The 26,530-nt window shown below is 41.7% G+C and overlaps 1 protein-coding gene and 1 pseudogene across 2 annotated transcripts in view; one reads left to right on the forward strand and one right to left on the reverse strand.

Annotated features, from left to right (window-relative positions):
• Tmem108 (transmembrane protein 108) overlaps window positions 1-26,530 on the reverse strand; it is a 306,840-nt gene that overhangs the window by 150,413 nt on the left and 129,897 nt on the right. The window lies entirely within an intron of this gene.
• LOC143408516 (myosin regulatory light polypeptide 9 pseudogene) lies at window positions 1,132-1,674 on the forward strand (annotated as a pseudogene).

Genomic DNA, 26,530 nt, shown 5'->3' on the forward strand with positions numbered 1-26,530 from the left:
AACCTGTAAGACAGTGTTAAATAATGCCTTTTTCATAATATCTGAAGGTGAGAGGAAAAAAGGATAAGGGCATAGAAAATCTATTCACTGAAATAATATCAGAAAATATCTTGGGAAAGATATGGATGACCATGTGGTATAGAAGGTTTATAGGACTCTGAACAAATTACCTCAATATAATAGAGGCTCTATGTGAGAAACCCACAGCCAACATTAGATTGAATGGAAAAGCTGGGATCATTTCCTCTAAGATCAGGGACAAGACAAGGGAGTCAACTCTCATTGCTCTTATTCATTTAATACTAGAAGTCTTAGCCAGAGCAATTGGGCAAGAAAAAGAAATAAATGGCATACAATTAAGAAAGGAAGGTGTCAAATCAATCCTGATTGCAAATGATATGATTCTCTATATAGAAAAACCTAAAGATTCCACCCTTAGACTATGAACACTGACAACCAAATTTAGAAAAGTAGTGGGATGCCAAATCAACCTACAAACATTAATAGTTTCTTTTACGCCAGTCACAAATTTGCCGAGAAAGAAATCATGAACACAATCCCATTCACAATGACTATAAAATAAATATACATATAAATATAAATATAAAAATACATACAAATATTTTAAATTAAAGAGCTAATAGACTTTTACTGTGAAAATTATAAAACATTGATGAAAGAAATTTGAGAAGATACAAACCCCCAAATGGAAAGACCTCTCGTGTTTTTGGGTCGGAGGGATTAATATCATTAAGATGTTCATACTACCCAAAGCAATCTATAGAATCCTTCAATCCCATCAACATACTGACATTCTTCGTGGAGGTGAAAAAAAATCCTAAAATTTATGTGGAAAAACAAATGATCCCAAATAACTAAAGCAATCTTAAGCTAAAACAATGAAGCTGGAGGCATCACAGTGCCTGATTTTTAAGACATGACTACAGAGCCATGGTAACTAAACAGCATGGTACTGGCATAAAAACAGACACATAGACCCGTAGAACACATTAGAGACTCGAGGGAAAATCTCGTATATCTACAGCCAGCTGATACTCAACAAAGGCACCAAAAACATACCTTGGAGAAAGGTGGTGATAGAGGCAGCTAAGGTGCCTGATTTTCTCGTGGCTGTGTAGGGATTCAACCACCACCATGTCAAGCAAAAGGGCAAAGACCAAGACCACCAGGAAGCGCCCTCAACACGCAGCATCCAATATGTTTGCCATGTTTGACCAATCACAGATTCAGGAATCCAAAGAGGCCTTCAACATGATTGGCCAGAACAGAGATGGTTTCATCGACAAGGAAGATTTGCATGCTATGCTTGCCTTACTGGAAAGAATCCCACTGACGAATCCCTGGATGCCATGATGAATGAGGCTCCAGGACCCATCCATTTCGCCATGTTCCTCAACCATGTTTGGTGAGAAGTTAAATGGCACAGATCCCGAAGATGTCATCAGAAATGCTTTTGCTTGCTTTGATGAAGAAGCTACTGGCACCATTCAGGAGGATTACCTGAGAGAGCTGCTGACCACCATGGGTGATGGGTTTACAGAGGAGGAAGTGGATGAGCTGTACAGAGAAGCCCCTATTGACAAAAGGGGGAATTTCAATTACATCGAGTTCACACGCATCCTTAAACATGGAGCAAAAGTCCAAGATGACTGAAAAGATCTTCAAATTCGAGTCAAATGTTCCTTGTTGCCACTTTGGGTATTTCTGAGATTTTTCTCTTAGAGCCTATTTCATGCTTTTTAGCTTTACAGCTTTTGCCTTTCTTGTTTTGTATTTATTTTCAGCCATTTTGAGGCTCATGTATATCTTTATAATCAGACTGGAAATGGGACTTTGTGTCATTTTCAGAAAAGAAAATAGGGTAATTTAAGTTACCATTGCCCTCACCCCCAATAACTGCACTCTACAAATAGTCAATATATTTTTTTTTCAGAGAAAGTTATTCACTCAATTTTTTTTCTGAATCATGATTAAACTTTATGATAAAATAAAAAAAAGAGAAAGGACAGCCTCTTCAATAAATGGCACTGGGAAGACAGGATATCCATATACACAAGACCCCTATTCCTCACTAGTTACAAAAATCCACTCGAAATACATAAAAGACTTTAAAGTAAAACCTGAAACCACTAGAGGAAAACACAAGGGGGAAATACTTCAAGATACTGACACCGCAATTATGTCCTGAATAGAACCCCAAAAGCACAGGAAAGAAAAGCCAAAACTGACCAAGAGGATTCTATCCAACCAAAAAGCTTCTGCAGAGCAATGCAAACAATTAATGGAATGAAGAGACAAACTGCAGAACAAGATATATTTTTGCCAGCTACTCATCTAACAGCAGGTTAATATCCAGAATATATAAAGAACACAAAAATCTTAACAAAAACCAAGGTAAACCAATTAAATGAGAAAATGAGCTGGATACACACTGAAAGAAGAAAGGAAGGAAGGAAGGAAGGAAGGAAGGAAATGCAAATTACCAGCCAATATTAAATGCATATCAAAACTACAAGATACCATCTAGTTAGAATGGCTATTACCAAAACAATAACAACGAAATTAATGAAATCTGGTAAGGATGTGGAGAAAAAGGAACTATTATATACCATTGGTGGGAACGTGAATTAGTACAGCCATTATGGAGAAGAGTAAGGAGATTTTTTTAATCAAGTAAAAATGTATCTTCCTTAAGCTCCACCTATTCCACTTCTCAGTATCTAGCCAAAGTTAATGAAATCAGCATATCAAAGACAACCCAGGAACCTATGTTTATTGAACCACTATTGATAATAGCTAAGATATGGAATCAGTCTAGGTTCTAGGAGACAGGTGGATAAAGAAAACTGTGGTACATATACACAGTGGAGTATTATGTGGTCATAAAAAAGAATGACAACCTGTCATTTGCAGTAAAATGAATGGAACTAGAGGACATTAAGTTAAGTGAAATAAGCCAGACATGGAAAGACAAATACTTCATGGTCTCATGTAGAAGCTAAAAAAAATGTCGATTTGAAAGTAGAATAGCAATTCCTACAGATTTTTTGAAGGGTATGTGAGGGGAATGGTAGAAAAAGGGAGGCTGGGTTTGATAAGTACATGCTTTATGCCTGTTTGGAAATATCACACTGAAACCCATTAACATGTACAATTAATATGTTTTAATAAAAAAGGTTTATAGCAATAAATGCCTACATCAAAAATGGAGAATGCTCTCAAACGAACAACCTAACACTATACCTTAAGGAACTAGAAAAAGAGCAAACTAATCACAAGGTTAACATAAGGAAGGAAATAACAAAGATCAGAAAAAATAAATGAAGAGAATAAAAAGAGTAATAGAAAAAGTCAATAAAACTAAGGTTTTTTTTTTAAAGATAAATAAGACTGACAAAACTTTTATCTATCCTAAGAAAAAAGGAAATCTCAAATAAAATGGGACATGAAAGAGGGGACATTACACCTGTTAACAGAAATACAGAGGATCCTAAGACTACTGTGAACAATTACACACAAATAAGTTGGATAGAAATGGATACATTTCTAGACACACACAATCTGGACACGTGTCAAGACCAAATCATAAAGAAACAGAACATATGAACAGATCAGTAATGAAGGAGGGCATTGAATCCTTAATAAAAACTTCCTCATCAAAGAAATGTCCAGGCCAGGACCTGACGGCTTCATCTCTAAGTTCTACTCTGTTGTAGTCAGCTTTTTTGCTGCTGTGACTAAAGCACCCAATCGGCACAACTGTAGGGGAGGCAAAGTTTATTGGAGGGCTCATGGTTTCAGAGGTCTTGGTCCATAGAAAGCTGGCTCCATGCCTCAGGGCTCAAGGGGTGGCTGAACATCAAGGCAGGAGAATGTGGTCAAGGGAAGCAGCTCACATCATGATCAGGAAGCAGAGAAAGAGGACCACACACCAGATAAAAATATATACCCAAAGGCTCGCCCCAGGGACCCACCTCCTCCAGCCACACCTACCACCTCAGTTACCACCCAGTTAATCCCCATCAGGCAACTAATTCACGGATTGGTTTAAGACTCTTATAACCCAATCATTTCTCCTCTACCTTCTTGCATTGTCTCACCCGTGAGTTTCTTGGTGACACAGAAAACATGTAAGCCATAATGTACTGCAAACATTTAATTTAGAACTAATACCAATCCTAGTCAAACTCTTCCCAAAAACTAAAGAAAAGGGAAAATTTCCAAACTAATTTTATGATACTCAAGGCAGACTAGGATACCAAAGGAAGAGAAAATTACCAGCCAACATCCCTGATAAACAGAGATGTAAAAATCCTCGACAAAATACATTCAAACCACATTCAATAGCATATTAAAAGGACCACTTGCCAAGACCGAGGGGGATTTATCTAAGACACAAGGATGCACCGATATAGGCAAGCCTATAAACCTAACTGCACTCCACAGAATGAAGACAGCCCTAATAGTTATCTTAACACATGCAGAAAAAGCACTGGACAAAATTCAACATGACAAAAATTTGCAAGAAGTCAGTTATACAATGGGATACCTTAAAGAATAAAGGCCAAATACAACAAGCCTACAGCTACCATCATGCTAAATGTTGAAAGCATTTTCTCCAAGATCAGGAACAAGGGTGCCCACTCTCAACACATCCACTTGATACAGTTCTGGAAGCCCCATCAGAGCAATCAGGCAAGAGAGAGAAACATAACGTATTCACATTGCAAAGAAGGAAGGTAACTGACTCTGTCTAGAGATGCACTGTCTTACATACAGAAAACCTTAAGATCTCCTGAAAACGCTATCAGAATTGATAAATGAAATCAGTAAAGTTGCAATTTTTTAACAAAGATTCAGTAGCCTTTCTGCATACTAACAGCAAACTCTCCAAAATAGAAATCCAGAGGGAAAGAATCCCATTCACAGTTAAAAAATAAAAAAAAAAAGTGTGTGTGGGGGTCATCTTTCAATAGTCATTTTTGAACATGCAAAGTGGCAAAAAATTTAAGCCATCCTGAGGCCACACCCCCCAGATGAAGATTAACAAGGCGGTGCTCTGCCTCCTCTAGCAGTTCTCATATTGTATACAGGTGCCCCGTCCATGGTTATTTATGGCCATATCCTTTCCATTTTTTGCTGGTTTTCTATTAAAAATGGCTCCTGAGCGTAGTTCTGAGGCGCTCTCCGGCTTCCTAAGCACAGAAGGTTGTGGGATGCTTTATAGAGAAAAACCCATGGAGACCAATGGGAGAGCTCAGGTGAAACAGGAATGGCTCTCCATCTCCCCAGGACAAGGGAAGAACTGGCCAAGCTGGTGGCCAATGTGCTGAATAGAGAGGCTGTAGAAAATAACGAGGGAGATGGGGAGAGCTGATGGACATGTAAACTTTGGATCTAGCTTCTTAAAGGGCAGGGGGAAGGACTGAAGTGACCAGTGTCATGGAAATCTGGAGAGGCACATTCTCCTCTGTATTACGTGTGAGCACAAGGACACCATGATGTCAAGGTCAAACTGACCTTGACAAATCTATGTGCCCTTGAGCTAGTTCTTGATGTCTCTGATCCTTGGATTTATTTTTTCTTTCTTTCTTCTTCTTCTTTTTTTTTTTTTTCATAGAAGGGATAAATATGGTACTTAGATAGGCTTGCTGCAAAGACTCAGACAAAGCATGTAATGCACTTGGCCGAGTGCCTGGCCCCAGTTAAGCCAGTAAGTGCTCAGTGCAAGTTAGCAAGTAGCACCCGACAAGAGTTGACAGACCAGGCCAGACCTCATTTCTCCTGAGTCAGAAATGAACCAAGGGTTTTCAGACTATTCTCCAAGTATCCCCTTTTATTCAATCTAGTATCTTATTTAAATCAGATTTATAAATTCCTCTTTGGGATGCAAACTGAATGTTATTTATGATCTTATTTGTATTTTACACCTCTGTGTTCTTTGAAAAGAACCTGATGTAGTTTACAGGTAGATAAAACTTATGCAATAGAATTATCATATGTCAACGCACAATAACACATTCAGAAAGGGTGATTCAAAGTTATGGGGAGAAAGGAGAACTTAATTTCACCCTAGAGTGGAATGGAACAATACACTTTCCTTGGGGGTTCCTAAAAATAAAGATAAAAAGAACAGTATCAGGGACTGTGTCTAGGGCTCAGTGGTAGAGCGCTTGCCTTGCATGCATGAGGCACTGGGTTGGATCCTCAGCACCACATACAAATAAATAAAGATAGTGTGTCTCTCTACAACTAAAAAAAATTATTATTAAAGAAAAGGACAATATGATTTATTTCTGGCTGTATAAACAGAAGTGTATTTCAATTTTGTTCATAAATACAAACTTCTGACACTAATATCTTTAAGAAAAGATCGTTAGATCTTTTGATAATCAATAGCATTCTCAGTAGCAGTTATATAGAATATACCAAAAAAAAAAAAAAAAAAAAAAAAAAAAAGAACATGAACAGAATGGACGGCATCTCAATGAGTTTCACAGGCGCCAAGGTGGGGGCAGGGTAGATAGAAAAGACAGGCTCCTGGCTTAGTAGCTTGGCTGTGTGTCCTTAAGAAAGTCACCTCATTTCTCAGAGCCACAACTTTCTCATCTATAAATAGGACTAATGCTTAGATTAGAGGATTTCTTAGAGAATTAAAAGAATTAAAGTGCCTATTGTGTACCTGGTACATTGTATGTTTCTTTCTTTTTCCTGAGCTAATGGTGTATGTTGCTTTTGGTTATTTGAGGACAGAACTGGGAAAACGGAAGGAAAACATATTCTTCGAATTATCCCAGGGCTGGAGGATGGAACTCAGGGGCACTTTACAACTGAGTTAACATCCGTGGCCCTTTTTATTTTTTGAGACAAGAATCTTGCTCAGTGGCCCAGGTTGACCTCAAACTTGAGATCCTTCTGCCTCAGCCTCCCCGGTCACTGGGATTGCAGGCATACACCACCCACTGTGCCAGGCTCACTTTAAAGGCAAGAAAATACCTCCAACAGAGTTCCTTTCCTCTTGTTCCCTTCATGTGTCCATTATTGGAAAAATGGAAGATCAAAGAGAAGGTTGTCGGATCCATTGAGATGTTGAATTGCAAACAGAAGGGCAAAAACTGTTCTGTCTCCTGCTAAGGAAAAATCCTACAAAAGGGAATCAATCAATGTGAATTCTGCTGAAGGACTAGAGAATTGGCTGTCTATTTGCATTTGCTGGGAGAGAGAGAGAGCTTTGTGTCCACAACCAGTGGAACCAGCAATGGTGTAAAAATAATACCAGGCGTTTGAGGCTTATTAGAATGACATAGACCTCCTTCTTCCGGCATTAAAGTGTATTAGGACCATTTATCTCATTTGAGGAGACAGGAAGGTGCTCGCGGGAGGTGAAGAATATGTATCACACTTCCTCTCTCATGGTTTTGGTGTTAAAGACTGAATATTGAGGTCAGGGAATTAAATGCTCTTGTGGAGATGTCAGACACTAACGGAGCACGTTCTATCATTTTGACTGCAGTACTTATGAAAGAGAGATATTCTTGTCCACAGAAAATGCGTTCCTTTTTTCTTTTTCCTTTCACAGGGCTTGAGAAATAACTTCAGAAACGGAATCTGGGGACCTAAAACCACATGCATTTCCTTTGAGCGGTAGGCACATGTCCTGAGAGATGTGTTGATGTTTTTATAGCAAAAAAATGGGGGTGAGGCCATAGAAAATAGGCAAGTCTCTTACCAGAATGCTGTACAGGTGAGAGGAACATGTGAATCCAGGAAGCCTGCTCTGAAGAGGCAGTGCCTTTGAATATGCGCAGTTATTGACAATATATCACAGTCATCGATCAATTTTAATCTGACCTTTAACCTCAAACCCCTTTCTTTTAATGTTCCCTTCCTCAGTGCCTCTCATCCTACTTGAAGGACTCCTTAATTCTTGAGTTACTAGGGAGATAGTTTTCACTTGTGATTCTGTTTTAATCTTTGAAACTTTATAATTAGACTCAAGCGGTCCTGTAAGGCAGGTGGTCTGTTGAACACATAGCTGGGCTAAAAATTATAACTAAGTGGAAAAAAAAATGGGTAAGAGTGATGTGGGTCATCAGATACAGTCATTCCCTGGGAGTATGGAGTAAGCACAAGTTAGATTCTGCAGAAAAGCTCAATCTCATGAAGTTCATGACATTTCATGCATTTCAGATGAGCCTCATTTTTCTGCCTTGCTCCAGGAGCATGGAAAAAATGTTATGTATTTGGCCTCATCTGTGAAGAACTTAAGTAACTTTAAATGATCATGCTGGATTAGTCCACCTTGTTTTGATAACTGGAAGGGCTAGAACCATCTAGAAGCCCAAAGACTGATGGTACCCAAAGCTGGCTGATGGTCAAAATCTATTTTAAAAATAGATTCCTAGGTCTTTTCCTCAGGAATTCTAATTCCCAGGTTTGGGGATGGGGCAATTTTTAAAAGACTCCCCAGACTGCTATAATGATGAGCCAGGTTTGGAAACCAAGAACCTGATAAAGACCATTAGAACACAGGAGGAATATGCCAAGGCCCATGTCATGCCCACCTTGGGATCAAGGAAAGCAATCCCAAGGGAAGTTCCCAGGTGATTTTGCCGTGCAGCCTGGTAGAGCACCAGCCTCCGAGAGAATCAGAGTCACAGTGAGGCCAGGCCCACTCATTCTCTCCCCTGAAAGTGGCAGTTTCACGAGAGAAGTAGGATGAGAAATGAAACCACATTTGCAAGTTATATTCAAAACAGAAAAGGAGTGAGTCAGTGTTTCTTAAATATTTAGATCCACGGCCTGTCATGCAGTTCCAGTTTTAAGCAACGCCAGTTTAAAACTCTCCTTGGTGGTTTCTCACCTAGTCTCTGACTTTGATAAACCTCTCACTGTTTCGATTTCCTGACTCATAGGGATGTCTGCAAGAGTGAGGTGATAATGACTGAATGGGGGAGGAGATGAGGTTCAGGGGAGTGAAGAGGGTGTGGAAAGCTGGAGCAGGCTTGCAGACTGACAGCCAGGCACGAAGCTGAAACCACTCTGCTCCAAATCGCTTGTTCTGAAGGGCCACGGAGCACTCCATTCCCCCAAAACTGCACCACGGGAGAAAGAGACTGAGGCTGCATATTCTGACTGGGACCGTGGGGCACAGGGACAGCTCTACTGAAGGCATCCCCTTCCCCACCAGGGACCTGAGCCAAGTATGCAGAGAGAAGCAGGACGGGAAGCTACAGAACTCGCAGGGGTAAGCCAGGAGATCAATGGCTTTGAAAAATACAGTGTGACAACCACTAGTAGCGGGGGCTGGGTCTGAGGGGGAAAAAAAACCGGAGACAAGACCCTTGTCCTCAAAGAGTTTATGTTTTAGCAGGGAAGAGAATATTTTGTCAAAAATCACTCTACTGCCAACTTTGTCCCCACTACCTGAGTTAGATAACTAATATTGCAACTTATGAAAACTAGAAAATATGCCAACCTTCAGGAGAGTCAGCATTCCTATTTGTAAAACAGGTACAAAACACATGCTGCAAGGATGTTTAAAAAAAATTATATATATATATATATATATATATATATATATATATATATATAAAAATATAATTATATTAATTATATTTATATATAATATATTATATAACATATTATATATTTATATATAATATAACATATTATATATATTAGTTGTTGATGGACCTTTATTTTATTCATTTATTTATACGTGGTGCTGAGAATCAAACCCAGGACCTCACTCATGATGCTAGGCAAGTGCTGTATCACTGAGCCACAATCTTAGCCCTGCAAGGTTGTTTTGAGACTTCAACAACACAACACATCCACACAGAGTCTGGAAGGCAGTGGAGGTATAATGAACAGGTTGGGTCCCTTTCTGAGGAAGGAAGTCAGCTTTTCATTGCTGTGACTAAAAGACCCGACAAGAACAACCTAGAGGATAAAAAATTCATTGGCTCATGGTTTCACAGGTTCAGTCCATGGTTGGCTGACTCCACACCTCTGGGCCCTAGAGGTAAGGCAGAATATCATGGCAGAAGGGAGTGATGGAGTTCACGACAGCCAGGAAGCAGAGTTCCACTCACCAGGGACAAAATATAAACCCCAAAGTCACAGCCCCGGCGAACTTCCTCCTCCAGCCACACCGCACCGTCCATTTAGATCCACGGCCTGTCATGCAGTTCCAGTTTTAAGCAACGCCAGTTTAAAACTCCTTAGTGGTTTCTCACCTAGTCTTTGACTTTGATAAGCCTCTCACTATTTCGATTACCAGCAGTTAATCCCCATCAGTGGCTTCATCAACCAAGGCCAAAGCTCTCACGGTCTAATCATCTCACCTCTGAACATTATTGCATTGTCTTATACGTGAGCTTTTGAGGACACCTCATATCTAAACCATAACAGAAGATATTTTCCAGAGAGTAGTCGTACAATGTTTTTGAAGGATGCAGAATCAGAGCTAAGGTTTAGAAATCAATAAAGATAGATATTGAGCCATATGTTGGGGTGCATGCCTGAAAACTCAGCATCTTGGGAGGCTGAGGCAGGAGGATTGCAACTTCAAGGACATCCTCAGCTATTAGTGAGGCCCTAAGCAATATTGTGAGATCTGTTAAAAAAAAAGGCTTAGGATATAGATCAGTGGTAAATTGCCCCTGGGTTAAATACCCACCCCCTCCCAGAGCAAAAAAAGGATTTTGACAGGTAGAGATAGAAAAGTGTACAAAGCACAGAGGTAGGTCAGTAAGGCAAGAGTGTGAGTACATTAAATAACACAAGATGTACAGCTGGCTGCTATAACATCCCTCAATGGTTCCATTCTGGATATAAGGGGACTGTCTTTCCATCTCTTGAGAGAGTTGGGCTAAAGTTCTCATCTGCTAGGGGAGCAGGATATGTGCAAGAGAGGGCAAGATCAGTAGAGAAGCAGCAGAAAGCTAAGGAGGAGGCGGAATCCCTAAAACTCAATCTTCTCAAATCAATATAACAAAGCAAACACCTGCTAACCATGAGAGAGCTGTAGAAAGTGTCCCAGAAACCCCAATCAGCTACAGGACACAGAATCCCCAAGACGATTACACAGCATTACACAGCCACCACTAGGTGGTGCCAAACCCAAGTTCAGACCTGGATAGATGAGACAGGTACAGCTGGATCCTGAGACCTTCAGACTGGCTGGCTGTGTCAGCTGGCTCTCAGGAACTTCACAATAGTGTAATCACATGGCTTATAACAGTGGCTCTCAAAAGTGTGGTCCTCATACCATTAGCAGCACCCTGTACCTGCTAGAAATGCAGATTCTCAGGCCCCACCCAGACCCACTGAACCAGAAACCCTGGGGGAAGGGCCCAGCAATCCGTGCTTCAACAAGCTCTCCAGGATGCATGCTAAAGTTGAGAACCCCTGCCTGATACACGGGAATGTCTGGGCTCCATTTCTAATGGTATGGCAGGGTTTCATCAAACCACTGTCCTTGGACAAATCAGTCCCATCTTTAAGGACCAATAAAATGAGAAAAGAGGTAGTTGGAAAAGAATGAGCTATCATCAAGGTCCCTGCAGATGTAACATACTATATTTTGTCAGTTCACCAATAAGGGAGATGTTTACAATTTTCCTGTTCAAATGGATTGTTGGTGTTGGCCTTCATGGCTCTCGTTGAAAGCATTCAGTGTGGTGTATCTGAATTCTAATGGCTAATTTAGAAACACCATACCTACCCATGATTCAGCTTCCCAAGCTAGTGATATTGATGCCTGCCATATAAGTAATCCCAATGGAACAGGGGTCAAAACACAGGTTTTGTAGGATTAAACCCAACAAGAGTGCCTGCAACGTATTTCTCCTCTCTGTTGTGGTAACACAACCAGAACAAGACCTTCCATCAAATTGAAATTCTAAACACAGGCAGCCAGAATTGATTTAAATGATTAAATCCTAGAACAACAACTATCAAATAAACCTCTCATCCAGAACCTACCTAAAAGACTTAACAATGACAGTCAATACTTAAAGGTAAATCAAATATGTAAGCCATCTCTGCTTTGCAAATCTGCAGTCTAAAACTTGGAGATCTACAAGCTGGGGGGAAAAAATGAGCTGTGCCTCGAGAAATCAGACTCAGGATGGACGAGGAAGTTAAAAAACAATCAGCCATCTGTTTGCCAGTGCTTCCCCTCCTTCAGCCACTGATACACATTGACATGTAGCTGCAGCTTTGCAAATTAGAATGCAGGCAGAAATCTTGTCTGCCTTGATTCCTGGGGTATCCCTAGTCCTTAAAATAGGGTCGGGCACATAGTCAGTGTTTGGTATACTGGTTAAATAAATGAATGATCCTACAACATTGATGTAGGTGGTGCTGTGCAACAGAACTTTTGGGATGGTGGAAATGTTCTATAAGTTGTGCTATCTACTATAGCAGCTACATGCGACAGATGGCTATTGAGCACTTAAAAACGTGGCTAGTTCAATGGAGGAACTAAACTTTAAATTTTAAATAATTTAACTTTAAACAGCTCCATGTGGCTGGTGACTACCATATTGAACAGGATGGTTAGCAGAGGATGGGGGAAAACGTGTGTGTGGAAGGGAAAACAAGAACATAAAACAGTGATGTGCTTGGAATGCAGAAAACGTTACCTATGACTCCTGACCCGGGAAGTGATTCAGGAAAGAGCACAAGGGCTGGGCAAGGCTTCCTAGGCTCTGGGTTCTTTGCATTTTCCCCTTCAACCTGCTAAAGGCTGTGGCAGTAGCTGCTGAGATGAAGAGAATTGAGTTTCCAATTCCAGGACGAGAGACTGCATTCCTCTCTTCATGGACACCAGGGCCAGTGGGAGAGGGACTGATGGACAGCCAGCCAGGGATGAGTACCCACAGAATCCAAAGCAGAGAGAAGCTCTTCTCTCTCTTGGCTGAGCTTGCTTTCTGGGTCATTCAACTGTTTTCATTCATTCAAATATTTCCTAATTCTATCAGCCAGCCCCTGCTTTCTAGGGGGGCACTAAATCAAAGACTGACCCTTGGGATGGAGTTAGGCCTTGACGTTCCTAGGCTAAGAGAGGAAATCTGCAGAAGAAAGGGCTGCCTTGCAAAAATGAGATGATTAAATGAGAGACATTTGATCTTAATTATTTTTAAAAATGACGTGCCTTTTCTTTTCTACCCAGACTAGTGAAGATTGCTGGTCACGTATGTGGTGTAAAGGCCTCAAATGAAGGCTTAATATTATGCACTGCTTTGACATCTGATAAATTCCGGAAAGCCTCAAATGGCCTAATCACAAGTTCCCTTCCTTACTGTGCTTCACGGATAAGGTCCCCTCCGTCAAACAGTCCTTATCACAGGGAGCAGCCAGTGGAATTATTCATACAAGTATCATGTCCTCCCAAGGGAGCCAGGAACACCCATCCCCTCTTGATAGCATAAAACCTGAGTGCTCATGCCACCCCCAAGTATGACCCCCACGAGTCCTTCATGGTGCACAGAACCCTCATCCCCGAGCTATGAGTAGATGTGAAGAGTGGACTCCTGTGGGCCTCATCTATCCAGTGTCAGGCAAAGTGCGTTTGGCCCTCCCCATAGATGCCCTAACCCCAGGGTGGCCACGGCTCCCTCACCAGCAAGGCACATTGGAAATGATTCAAAGAAGTTATAGATGTTTTTATTAAATCTTCATAAGTAATTCATCAGTTTCTGGTGGGTCAGATATCATTTATTGATATTTAGGATGGTTCTTCACTTCAGGGGCGTGAAGCCTAGAAACTGCTTTGTGGAGAGGCCCTGGCCACCAGGATTCCCACTGGATCCCACATCAGAAACACCCGCGTGGCATGCAAGATAAACCATCATTCTCTAGTAGCAGCTGAGGGACCGTGGTGGGCAAGAGATGGAGGGTTTTGCCAGAGGATCCCAAGTATCCCCCAGAGAACCACCCATGGGGCTGCAGGCTGTTCCTCTATGACTCGTTCATGTTCGAGTTTCTCAAATTTGCCGTAGCAGATAACTCCGTGCCCTGGCTCCTGGCCTCTTGGCTTCACCTCTGATTTCAGCCACGACCCCCCAGTTCTGTATACACGTCAGCGCTCACATCACGCTGGCAGTGTCCCTGCTCAAGTTCAGGTGCCACTGCTCATTTCCGCTCTCTGTTCTAGGTTCCTCCAACGCTGCAGATGCCACGGGAATTAGTTGAGCCCACAATACATGGGTGCAGCTTGGAAAGGCAGAGCTCATATTCCTGAGGTACCCTGTCTCCAAATAAAATAGAAAGGATTGAGGATGTAGCTCAGTGACATAGAGTACCCCTGAGTTCGATCCCCAGGACTGTGAACAAGAACAAAATACCTTTAATCCCCTGTATGAGAATGTTTCCCGAATGGATGGAACGAGAGATCATCATGCTGAGTGAAATACGCCAGACACAGCAAGTCAAGGGCTGTGTGTTTTCTCTCCTATGGTGGAAACAAGGTGGTGGAGGGGAGGGGTGGTGGTGGTGGTGGTTCATGATAATAATAGAAGGAAAACAAGCCCTAGTAATAGAGGAGCCGAAGATGGGGATCGATGTGTGAAATCAAAATGTGTTATGTGATGTATGACTATATCACAGTGAACCCCAATATTATGTATTAACTCTAATGCAGCAAGACAGATTAATAAGAGTTTTCCATTCTTCGTATCTGGAGGGGCTTCTGTTTCCTGACCAAATTATAATTAATATGGTTATGTGACCTTCTGTGTTCGATCACTCTGTTATCTATGGATACACACATGCCTTCATTATTTTATTTTTGTTATTGATTACTGTGGAAGACATTATTAGTTTTACTAATAGCCATTCTCTCAATTTCCCTTTACTAACAAAACCCAATTTTGGTTACCCTGGAAAAGCCGCTGACCCAAATCTTAACCTCCCAGTCTCCCCTGCAGTTAGGGGAAACACGATTCTGCTAAAGAGATATAAAGGGAAGTCCACCTGAGACTTCTGGGTCAGTCTTTCTTATCAACCCCTTGTTCTTTTCTCTTTCCACCTGGAACAAAGGGATGCGTTTGCCTTGTAGCGGCACCCCCCTCCTCCACAGAAAATCTTAATGAAGCTTCTCCAGAGACCCTCACCATAACTGTTCATAGACTCTCAGCAAAATTTCTGCAAACACATTTTCAGGCAGGGGATATGCCAGCAGAAGCAGAGTGTGATAAGAAAGACTGACCCAGGGGCTTCGGAGAGGCCTTTGCATTTCAAAGTTAGTTAGGTCCTTGAAAGCCAGCTGGTGGGGAAAGGAGGAGGAGGAAAACTCTCTTTCCCGGGCACTGATTTTCACAGACGGCTTCCTTGGGGGTTATTTTTGTAAAACCTGGCCTGAGTTGGGAGCCAAGAAGAATGGGAAAACACCTACTGCTATGTGGACTTCTGCAGATTGCGAACCTCTGAGCCCCTCCCCCTATACATGGGGTATAAAGTTCTAAAATTTCCTGAACTCCAGGTTCAGGGGGATTGATCGACTGTAGTGAAAGCTTTTTCCCTCTGAACCTGGCTGCAGCCAATAAACCTGCTTCCTGCTACATCCTCGGTATCCACCCTCGTCTGTCCCACAACAGTACCACAGGGGAAGAGTAGGACCAAAGTCACTAAAGGAGTCTGGGATGTTGGTGGCACCATGGAACTGCCTCAGCAGTCTGGAATGTTGGTCTCTTTTTTTTGTTACGTTAGAAGGATCAATATCCATTTTGTCAAGCTGTTACAGTGGTATCTCTGACACTCCTAATTGCAATTCCCTACCTGATACACTGCATTCATATTTTTAACTTTAGAAATTATTTCCTTTAACCAAACTCCCAGAAGGAAATCATCACATCGAATGAGGTATAAGCATATGTAAATCTGTGATGTATGTTGCTGAATTATTTTCCAAAGGAAACACATCAATCTATATGGCCACATCATCCTTAGAAACTGTATATTCTGGAAAGGGACCTTGTAGGTATTTTCTAATTCAATTATCTTGCTACTTGGTTTCCATTTTGATTAGTAATCTGAGACACTGCTGGGAGTTTCCAAGCTCAGAGGCTACATGGTGATAAAAACCTCTGTGGGGGCCCTCCTAAAAGCAGTGTTATCTTCATCCAAAATAATTCTCTTGCTGTTCCAAATTAGATAACAGTGGTCAGCAAGACAGAGCAATGAGAAGATGAGAAACTGTAGAAGATGACCAGGAGACCAGTGTGGCCAAAGGCATCCCAACAGCTTAGGAACCACTGTATATTCAAAAGATAGATAGAAGGTAAAGGGTGGAGGAACTTCATGCCACCAACCGAAGAAGAACAATTAGACAGCAAAAGACAACATGGGACAGTTCTACCTGATAGGAGCAGAGATCTCGTGGCCTGCAGAAAGAACAGCAATGAAAAGAGAAATCCAACAATGATGAAGAGAAGATCTGTGTCCCATAGGTGTGCCCACCATGTTTCTCCATGTCCTATGTCTTGGTATTCACAGCTTGGCCCAGCTTATGTCTGAGCTCCTTTCCCAACTTAACTGGCAGCTCTATGATCCTGGGATGAGTTACCATGACACTGCTTCATGGCAGAGACTCTGGTAACATTGTGTGCTCATTTACTCATATCAATTCATTCACTGCTCATTCGCCCTTTTACTGCATGTCTAGCCAATAAGCAGTATGAGATAGCTTCTGGTCTCAAGGCGCTTACCATCCAGGAGTAGTAATGACACCTATAGTAATAAGGACAATGCAAAGCCCTGTAGGTTAATCACAGAAATGTGTAGGTCTGTAAGAGCTGAGAGCAAGAAGAATTTCTTCCCAGTGGGGTGATGAGAAGAAAGGCTTGAAGAAGGCTGTTGAACTGAACCTCAAAGCGTAGGTGGGATGTCAAGAAAATGTTCAGAAGAGAAAAGCAATAACTCTGATGGAGAAAGAAAAGAGAGCAAAACTAGGAGATCTTGGATCATGTCTAGTCTCTCTCTCAAGACTGGGAGGTTGTAGATTTGTCACTTAAATTCTGTAAGCCTCAGTTTGCTTACCTTGAAAAATGAGAACGGCATCATTCTGTATGAGATTAAATAACACGAGTGGAAGTAGCTTATAAATTATAAGGAAGTTTAAATATAATTGGTTTTCTATTCTTATAATGATTGCTTTTATTTTCCTGAACAGGATTAAAATTTTAGGGTATGATGGGAACAAGTTTCTTAACTTCCATACTGAAGATCAGACATAATTTATGTAATTGATTGCTATGTAGCTGTTCGTCAGCTTTGACACACATACACAGGCATCTGCACAGGTACATATGCATAGAATGTTCATGCCCTGGGGTCAGACAATGTATTTTCTCTATCAGTGTGCACAGTAAATCCTATGGCACACGTGAAGGGGCCTTTGCCATTAATTTTTTTGTATTCTTATGGTCTTGGCTATATTAAATAGGATTAAAGAAGTTGCAATTTCATCATGAGATTGAGTTTATAAGCAGGAAGGAGATTCCAAAGGCTTGAAGGTAAGCTCCATATGAGGAAGAAAGTCAGTCTCACCCATGTTCTGTCTCACACATATTCAGGCAGCTTTCCAGCCTATAGAGATGGGGAAATTTGGAAAAAAAAGTGAATGGACTTCCCTGATGACTGGAAAATAAAATCGTGGAATTGCACAAGAGAAAAACATCATGAGGTTTTTCTTGCTTTTTTGGATACTTTTCAGTTTGGATATGCATAAAGTTGATTTAAAAAAAAAAAAGCAGAAAAAGCAATTTACTTCTTTCTCACTGTTGAGTTTGAGATGAGTCAACTCACTAAGGAAGAGAGATGCTTAATTATTACCTGAACATTATTATTGATGAATCCAGAAAAAAAAGTGGCATAAATACACTACAGGATTCCGAGGGAGAGTGTCCAGGGCAATGACTTACGTTACTAATTCATGGGAAAAGAGGTGAGGCTGCATTAAGTAGGGGTTGGTGTGAGTTAAGAATTAACGCTCCTGCCATTCCTAAGCATCTGCATTTCATTTAGCCTGATAGTTAAATATTTTATCAATAGGACTGATTCCAACTAATAGTTGAATATTTTATCAATACGACTGATTCCAACTAATGTTTATATTTAACACATTTGATAATAAACTCAATTTTTATACAAGAGCTTGGTAATGTGAAGAAACATGCCTATCTCTTTATTCCCACTGATCTGAGAAATCAACCTGAAGGTTCCTCTAAGGCCTCCCTCTCCTCTGGTGCCATGTTGTGCCTGCAGCAAATGCCGGTTGACATTTATTGTGCAGTGACTGCCTGCCCAGTGACATTCCAGATGGGACTGTTTTATTGCTGGCTTCACATCAGACTCATAAAGTAGGCATTGGTGGCCTTGCTTTTCTTTTTCTTTTTTCTCTCTTTTTTTTTTTTTTTCTGGGAGGGCTCAGAACTTTCAGTTATTCCAGGTCATAAAGCTAGCTGGTGGCAGGCAGAGCCATGATTCCGACTCAGGACTTTGATAGCTCAGCTCACTGTCCTTCTATCAAACCATGCTGCTCCTGTCTGAATAAAAGCATGCAGAACTGCCTAAAAACCAGCCTTGAAAACTCACACCTACTAAGTGCCCGTATCGTCCATAAGCACACAGGCTTCTGATAAGCGCATTTTACTTCTGGAATGAGCTCCGAAGACCGGTTTCTTTAGGGTCTCTAAAAGTAGCCAAAGGGATCTACCTTTTTTCCTCTGATTTTTCTTACAGATTTTTTTTTTTTTTTTAAGTTTAAGGGCAAGAGCAACAGTTCAAAAGTCTTTTTATCTTTGATTTAAAGACAAAAATTTAACCTCTTCTTTCGCCACCCATGCTGGAGATGAAATTCATACATTTTTGCATCCCTTTGTCTGTTTTAGTCCGTTTTTTTCACTGCTAGGATGAAAAGACCTGACGAGAACAATTTTAGAGGAGGAAAAGTTTATGTGGGGGGCTCATGATTTCAGAGGTCTCAGTTCCTAGATGGCTGACTCCATTCCTCAGGTCATCATGGTGGAGGAGTGGTGGAGGAAAGCTGCTTAGGACATGACCACCAAGAAGCAAAGAGAGAGCTCCATTCAACAAGGACTAAATATAAACCCCAAACGCACACCCTCAGGGACCCAGCTCCTCCAGCCACACCCCACCTGCCTACAGTTACCACCCAGTTAATCCCCATCAGGGATTAATCCACTGGTCAGGTCAAGACTCATAACCCAGTCATTTCGCCTCTAAGCTTTCTTGCATTGTCCCTCACATGAACTTTTTGGGGGCACCTGATAGCTAACCACAACGAGTGCTTTACAAAGCAATGCCCAAATCCTTTCTAGAACCTTCTCTCCTCCTTCAAGAATGCTCTATGTGTGAGAACAAGCGACACTTCAGGATTGGATTCCTGAGAAAGACTTCTCACTGATTTTCTACCTTTATTGAAGTCAATGACTTCTTCTGAAATCTCTCTTTCTCAAACACACAAAGATTCCTTTTCAAGAATCCAGACAGACTTCCTTTTGCCTAATAAACCACATTTCCCCGCTCATTTCTGTCGCTTTCTAACACATTCTTCTTCCTTAGAAAGCTGGTATCCTTCCCTGCTTCCTCCCATACGCCCTGACGTTTAAGCCTCTCACCACTAATTTCCTCTTGGTACACATCCCTGACAGGGACTGTCCTCTTTCCTTTATTCTGGCAATTCAAACATAGAGCTACCCCTTGGTACGCATGGGGGACTGGTTCTAGGACACCTCCAGGATACCAAAATTCACAGATGCTCAAGTTCCTTATATAAAATTGCGTAGTGTTTGCATTTAACTTATGCACATCCTCTAGCACACTTGAACTTCTCTCTAGATTATTTGTAATATTAATACAATGTAATGCTATCTAAATAGCCACAATACCATTTTGTTTAGTGAAAAATGACAAGAAAACAGTCTGTACGTGTTCAGTACAGATGCAATCTTCTTCCCCCCAATATTTTCCACCCACAGTTGGATCAATCTCCCGACATGGAACCCATGGATACAGAAAACCAATGTATTTCCTTTAAGACTTACTTCCACTAAAATCCATTTCTACTGTAATTTCTCCTTAACCAACACCCCTCAACAGTCACATGTATATTCTTCACATACCTAAAACACCTAGGGTCATATGGAGCTTTAATGAACCTCTATTTAAATTCTCATTACAATGCAACACTTAAAAATGCTCCCTCCCAGCCAAAAAAGGGATTCATCCCACTAGGAAAGATAGGGTTACAGTTAACTTTTTACAAGGTGTACATATATTTATCTCTTAGGCGTCTCCTAATCGCCCAAACCAACTTGCATCCCCTTGAGGCTAAATCCCCTCTGATGCGAACGTACACGTACAACATGGAGAGCAAAAATTATTTCCCTGTCTTGCCATATGACAGAGAGTGGAAGTGAATCCACGGGTATGTTTTAAAACCTATGTGAACTCCCATTTTTACCCCGTATACAGATTGCAGAATCACTTGAATCAAATGTATGAAATATGATATGTCAAGAGCTTTGTAATGGTTTGAACAACCAATAAAAAAAAATTTCAAAAAAAAAATAAAGTGAATCTGAATAAAGTTTACATTTTCCTCTAAGGCAAACATAAATAAATAAATAAATAAAACCTATGTGAGCTTTGTCACAAGGGCAACGTCATTGTCCACGGAAGGCTCATTTCTACCTGTGGACATAAAAGGGGACTCTAGCACTGTATATTCTACTTTCCTAATTCCGTTCTCTTCTCTCCTTCTGAGTTTATGATCTTATCTCTTTCTGGGCTATCTCTTGGATAGTCTTTCCTGCCCATTCAGGTGTCCACCCACTTCCTCCTGTTCACTTCCTGCCTAGTTAGTCCCCCTAAACTCTCACATTCTAGTTACCTCCCTGCTGGTTACGCCTCTGACTGTGGACTCCTTCCAGAGCTTACCATTTGCCTGCTGAATAATTGCTCAAAGTCATCCTTCCTTCTCAAACCTCAAACTCACAGCCGTCAAAGTAAGTTAATACACTAATTTTCATACCGACTTCAATGCATCCCTGAGCTTTCTGTTTTTTGTAATGGACTTATCCTCTCAGTGACCCACGCTGAAACCCTTCCCCTGTGTGCATTACCAGGTGACGAGTCTCACACGTCCTTCCTTGGCTGCTGTAATGGCCTTATCACTCCTCCTTCCATGCTCAAGCATTGGTCCTTTAATCTGTTAGAACCTGTGCAGCCGTGGCCAGGAGGCATGCTGGATCTCAGCAAAATGGCCATCTGGAAAGCGAAGAAGCTGGGGCAGATGGATAGGGGTCGGGCCTGGGAAACTCATCTGATTAGAGAGACTGGTGGTGAGAGGCTGGGTTCCTCCAGCATGTTGCTCCATAGACACACAGACACACTCAGGCAGGCTGGGCTCATCAGCAATCAGGTTTTGAAGAACAGAGTGGCAGCAGCCTAATTCACCTACCAGTTCACTCACAGCAGGGCCCGAGTCTAGCAGTGGACAGTTGTAATGGTCACCTGCTGATTTCCTGCTTTCCACCTCTTAGTTTCTAAAAATCAAATCTGATCCCTACACCAGCACACCTGCAATTCTTCAGGGGCTCCCCACTGGGCATTGACAGGGGTATGAGTCTCCACCTGCTAGAGGCAGGAAGTCAGGAAGGAAACTGTAATAACCCGTGTACCATTAACAGAAGGGAATTTTCTATCCCTTCACCACAAAGCTGGCAGAGATCCAGACAGAGGTGACATCATCAGCCTCGCTCTCAGGGTAAGATGACATCAAGCAGACCTGTGACCCATGCTTGTTGGCATGCAGCAAGAGTGACATACACTCTAGTGACTGTCATTGATTGCTGTCTTACGGCTGGTTGTTTCCAGGGTGCTCATCAACCTACCCCCAAAAAACATGTTCTAAAAACATTTCTGTTTCCTGCTAAAATAGGTGAAAGTTTTTTCATTAAATAAAGATAATTTATAGTGGAAGAGAAAATTGGTGAATGTAAAATCCAGTTATTAACGCACTGTGGGGTTCTGTACTTTGTGAAATCTGAGTCCCTTCTTTGATTTTTACTTCCCCTCACCAACCTTAAAAGAACCATCTCTACACGGTTGTCTTGCTTACAGAACCTCCCATTCCAATCCTTGAATTCTACTCACAATGGTACTTCACAAAAGTATATGCTGTCACTTTCTCCAATTAATTATAAATGAAAAATGACTTCATGTTTTTAAGCAAGAATAAAAAAGAACCAGATTGGCACTTTCAGGGCTCCTTTTTTTTTTTTTTTCCCTTTGAAAAAACTACTGTTTAATTCAAATACCAGCTCCTGAAACAACTTTGATGGAATCATAACATTTCTGGCACCGACAGTCACAGAATGTGTGAGCTCTTAGTTTAGAGCTTCGGGTAGAAGTGACTGTCTCTAATGACACCCAGCAGAAGCCAGTGTGCCTCTTTGTTCACAAGAGCCAGGAAGAAAAGCCACAGGAGTCTCTGAGTGCTTCAAGAAGCTAGAGCGGTACCCAGCACAGAGAGTGTGACCTGCAAATGTCATGTCTCCCCCAGTGCCAGACCTTGCCTTGCATCTCTGCAGAAGAGGGACAGCCAATCAAACACGCTGTCATTTTAAGCTCTTAAAATAGAGATGGCAAATGATTTCTCTACAGCACTGTTTATAGAGGCGCCGAGTTTTCTAGAGCACGGTGATCAGGTAGGTGTCCTTTATGGGGTGGGCCCACTGTCTTAAGAGGGTTCATCAAAGAAGAAGGTCATTGACTTAGCATGAAAAGAAGACAGTAACATCAAACAGAGATTGACTTAATTAGCTCCTCCCTCCATCCCCCATTTCCGGGGGCCTGGCAATATTCAGAGAAGTTCAACAAATGAAATTTCTTATCCTTCTTACCCTTGAGACACCTCTGGAATAAAAATAAGGTCATTTTCTTGGTAGGGAAACGATATCTTGCATCATCTAAGCATTGTTTCTTGCCCTGGTATAAATAAAAGCTGGGTTGACATATTAAAGTCCTAAAGGCCTTGACTTGGACACAAGCCCTTTGGCCCAGATGCTCTAACCAAAACCCCACGATCACAAGTCATCCCCCCGTTCACAACATTGCAATCCTTAAGACTAGAGAAAAAAAAGACAATTTCCCTTTCCTGTGATGGCAAGTTAAAAGTTGAGATCTCTGTTGCCATGGGGATGAAATTCCTCTAGCAGTGCTGGCCTTTTCCTGGCAGAGGAAGTCAGCACTGTAATCAATAAGAAAGGAATGCTTCATTTTCTGTATCTCTTTTCGGGGTATAGGATTGCAAGAAAACCACAGAGCACCATGTTTGATGGGCCCCCATTGTCCACACATAGGATTCGCCCCGTGAAATGCTTGCATACCCAATAAGAATGCCAATCCACCCCTTCACCACACTGTACTGGAAGGTCTGCTAAACGTTTAAGTTCACAAGCCAAAACATTACGTGCATGTAAAACGGCCCTCAGCTCCTATCAGTTCCTTGTTAATAGGTTGGGTTTTTTCTTTTTTCTTTTTTTTGCATCTTTCACGAGTCTTTCATCTATCTAAATGTCTTCTTAATCAAGAACCAACTTGAGTAGAGAATTCCTCACATCCTGAGTTTTGGCAAAAGTTCATAAGACGTAAATGAATCTCTTTAGAACACTGCAACATCCAATTTGCGTCAGGGAAGTTTCTGTTACTAGATGTCTTGGTGACATTTGATTCCACGCTCATTAGGCTTTTTCTTCTGATCATCTGGTCATTTTCTGGTCATCTCAAAGCCCTAGAATTCTTTCCCCTTCCCTACAGAGAAACTTTGATAGAGAGTTCAAATCCTTCAAAGCCTTCCCCAGGGTGATAATGAATGGATGATTCCCCCCTCTCACATCTCCTATGTATACATTAAACAGTCGGCATCCCTCCCCTGAAGAACTATACTTAAATACACAGTATTTATACATATTTACCTTGGACAGCAGAAAAGATCCCCTCCGAATGGAAAGGTCATCTCCTTCTGGAAAATAGTGCAAGGAATAAAGTAGGAACAGATGGGCGTGTGCCTAGATCCATCAAATTACATGTCTTAGTGACATCATGGGAAGCTTTCCCTGGGATCAGGACTGCACACCCTGTTGTGGGGTACCAAGAAAAACGACGCCAAGGCGGAGTCAATGCTGCATGTTCTCTGGACTGGGTTCTCTCTTCTCTAGGTCACAGACCTAAACCACATTTCTAAAGCTGCCCTGCAGTTGTGGGGAGTGGGATGCCATCTGAGCTTTAGTCAGTGGCCTGGAAACCCTACCCACCCTCTCCTTCACCATTATCCGTCATCTTTCCCTACTAGAGAACCCGGTAGAGTTTTAGAAGAAGGAGGGGCTACATAAGAGATAAATTCTGGGTCCCTAAATGACTATATAGTACAGGACTCCTCTGCAGCTCACCTTCTGCGGAGCTGCAGCGGGCCAAGGCATGAAGAGTAGGTATGTTTTTATCATGTCAAGCCATTGAGATTTTTGGCTTTTAGTTAAAGCAACTGGCTTTACCTACCCCATCTAAAACAGGAAGCTAAATGGCTCCTGAAACACCATTCATTCTGGGAGCTCAGTTCACCAGTGTGCTCAACTAATCCTGCCTAATTCGTGTTGGGATTTTGAAGTAACTTTTGGTAGATGGACAGTGTTTATTGGTCCTCTGGTTTTGAGGACAGGAAGAAATATTTTTCTTTGTACTGGGGATTAAATTCAGGGGTACACGACCACTGAGCCATATCCCAGCCCTATTTTTTTTTTTTTTTTTGTATTTTATTTAGAGAGTTGTTTAGCACCTCACTGTTGCTGAGGGTGGCTCTGAACCCGCGATCCTCCTGCCTCAGCCTCCCGAGCAGCTGGGATTACAGGTGGGCTCCACTGGGCCCGGCAGGAAGTAATACCCTTATTAGTATACATGTGGAACGTGCAGCCAAAAGCACAAAGAAAAGTCTCTCCCATCCACTTCCTCAAACATTCCATTTGTATGAAAAAAAGGACCAAGATAAATAGGACAAAACAGATTGTCTCTGAAAGCTGGAACCCGGGAATGTCATGTCAGGTAAGGTTGGGGGAGGACAAGGGATGGGGACAGGGTCAGTACAGCATCCAGCTTCTTTCAGGTGACTCACTTGCAGTGGACGTGAGGAGGTGATCCCACTACAATACCACTTTTCCTTTGGCAAATGTGTCTTGTGCAGCGTGGCTGGGTTCAATGGGAACGGTTTCCAAGAAAATTAAATGTCAGGGCTTCTGGGCTTACTGGTTTTGTTCTCTATACATTCCCTTTTTAATTCCACATTGAATAGCATTCCTCAGTGTCCATGTAACAAATTAGCTTCAATCTTAATGGGGTGTGAGAATCAAGAAAAGAAGGGAGATGAGCTGTGGTTCTTATCCTAGGATGGCAGGAACGGAATGAAATTTAACAACAGCTTTTCATGACTCTGGGGAGAAGTAGCACATGAGGGATCAGATATATATATATATTTAAAATCATATTGGTTGTTTATTCTTATCTTTTTCCTTTTCCAACAACTGGTGTTCTGATATATGCAAAGCCTAGTAAAGCAGGAAGATGGTTTCCTCAAAGTTTGCAAGGGAACTGGAAGCCAGCCATGTTGTCCTGCTGGATCCCATTCAAAACCACTCCTTCTGCTAACGAGTCAGTTACAGCCTTGCTAGGGCTCAGAATTTCTCCTCCCAGCCTCTCAACCCTGCGGGAGCTCCACGTAACACCCTTCTCCTGGGTAACGTCCTGCCCAAGTTTCCTGAACATTGGAGTTGGTGGGTGATGATGAATGAGTTTAGGTGTAGATGTGATAGTCAGCCAGAAAAGATTTTCATCTCCTAATCCCTTCCCCCACTCACATATATTAAAATGCAATGAAAGCCAAGAGAATATTCTTTGGGCAGACGTGGATCCTCTGATTCCAGGCCCTCAGAGATAAAACTTTAGTCTTTGTGAGCTGCATTTACAGGCCACAAATAAGCATGTGGATTCAAAAAAATTTCCCCAGTGGAATAGAAGAATAGTGAAGAGCTTGAAATAAAATACAGCACAATTTCTTCACGTTACAATGTGAGAAGACATGACTGGAAGGGCTGATGTGCCAAGGTCTGGTTCTCTGATATGTCTGACTGATTTGACATGACAGAATATATGTGTTCCATACATCTTCACACACAGGGAGGGAAGAAAGGATATGTACTAATTTGCATACTAAGCTCTCAGATGTCTGGATGCAACGTGATATTTAAAATATCATATCCTTGCAGCATGCATCATCCAGCAAAAGTTTCTTAAAGACTTAAAACTTCGGATTAGAGAAGCTTTTGCCAAGGTTTTATCAAAAGGAAATTTGGATTGGAAAGACTTATTTCCTTATATGCTCTTTCCAGGGATAACAGCACAATCAACAGAGGACACATTTCCC

The sequence above is a fragment of the Callospermophilus lateralis genome, chromosome 10 (assembly GCF_048772815.1).
Source record: "Callospermophilus lateralis isolate mCalLat2 chromosome 10, mCalLat2.hap1, whole genome shotgun sequence".
Classification (NCBI taxonomy): Eukaryota; Metazoa; Chordata; class Mammalia; order Rodentia; family Sciuridae; genus Callospermophilus; species Callospermophilus lateralis.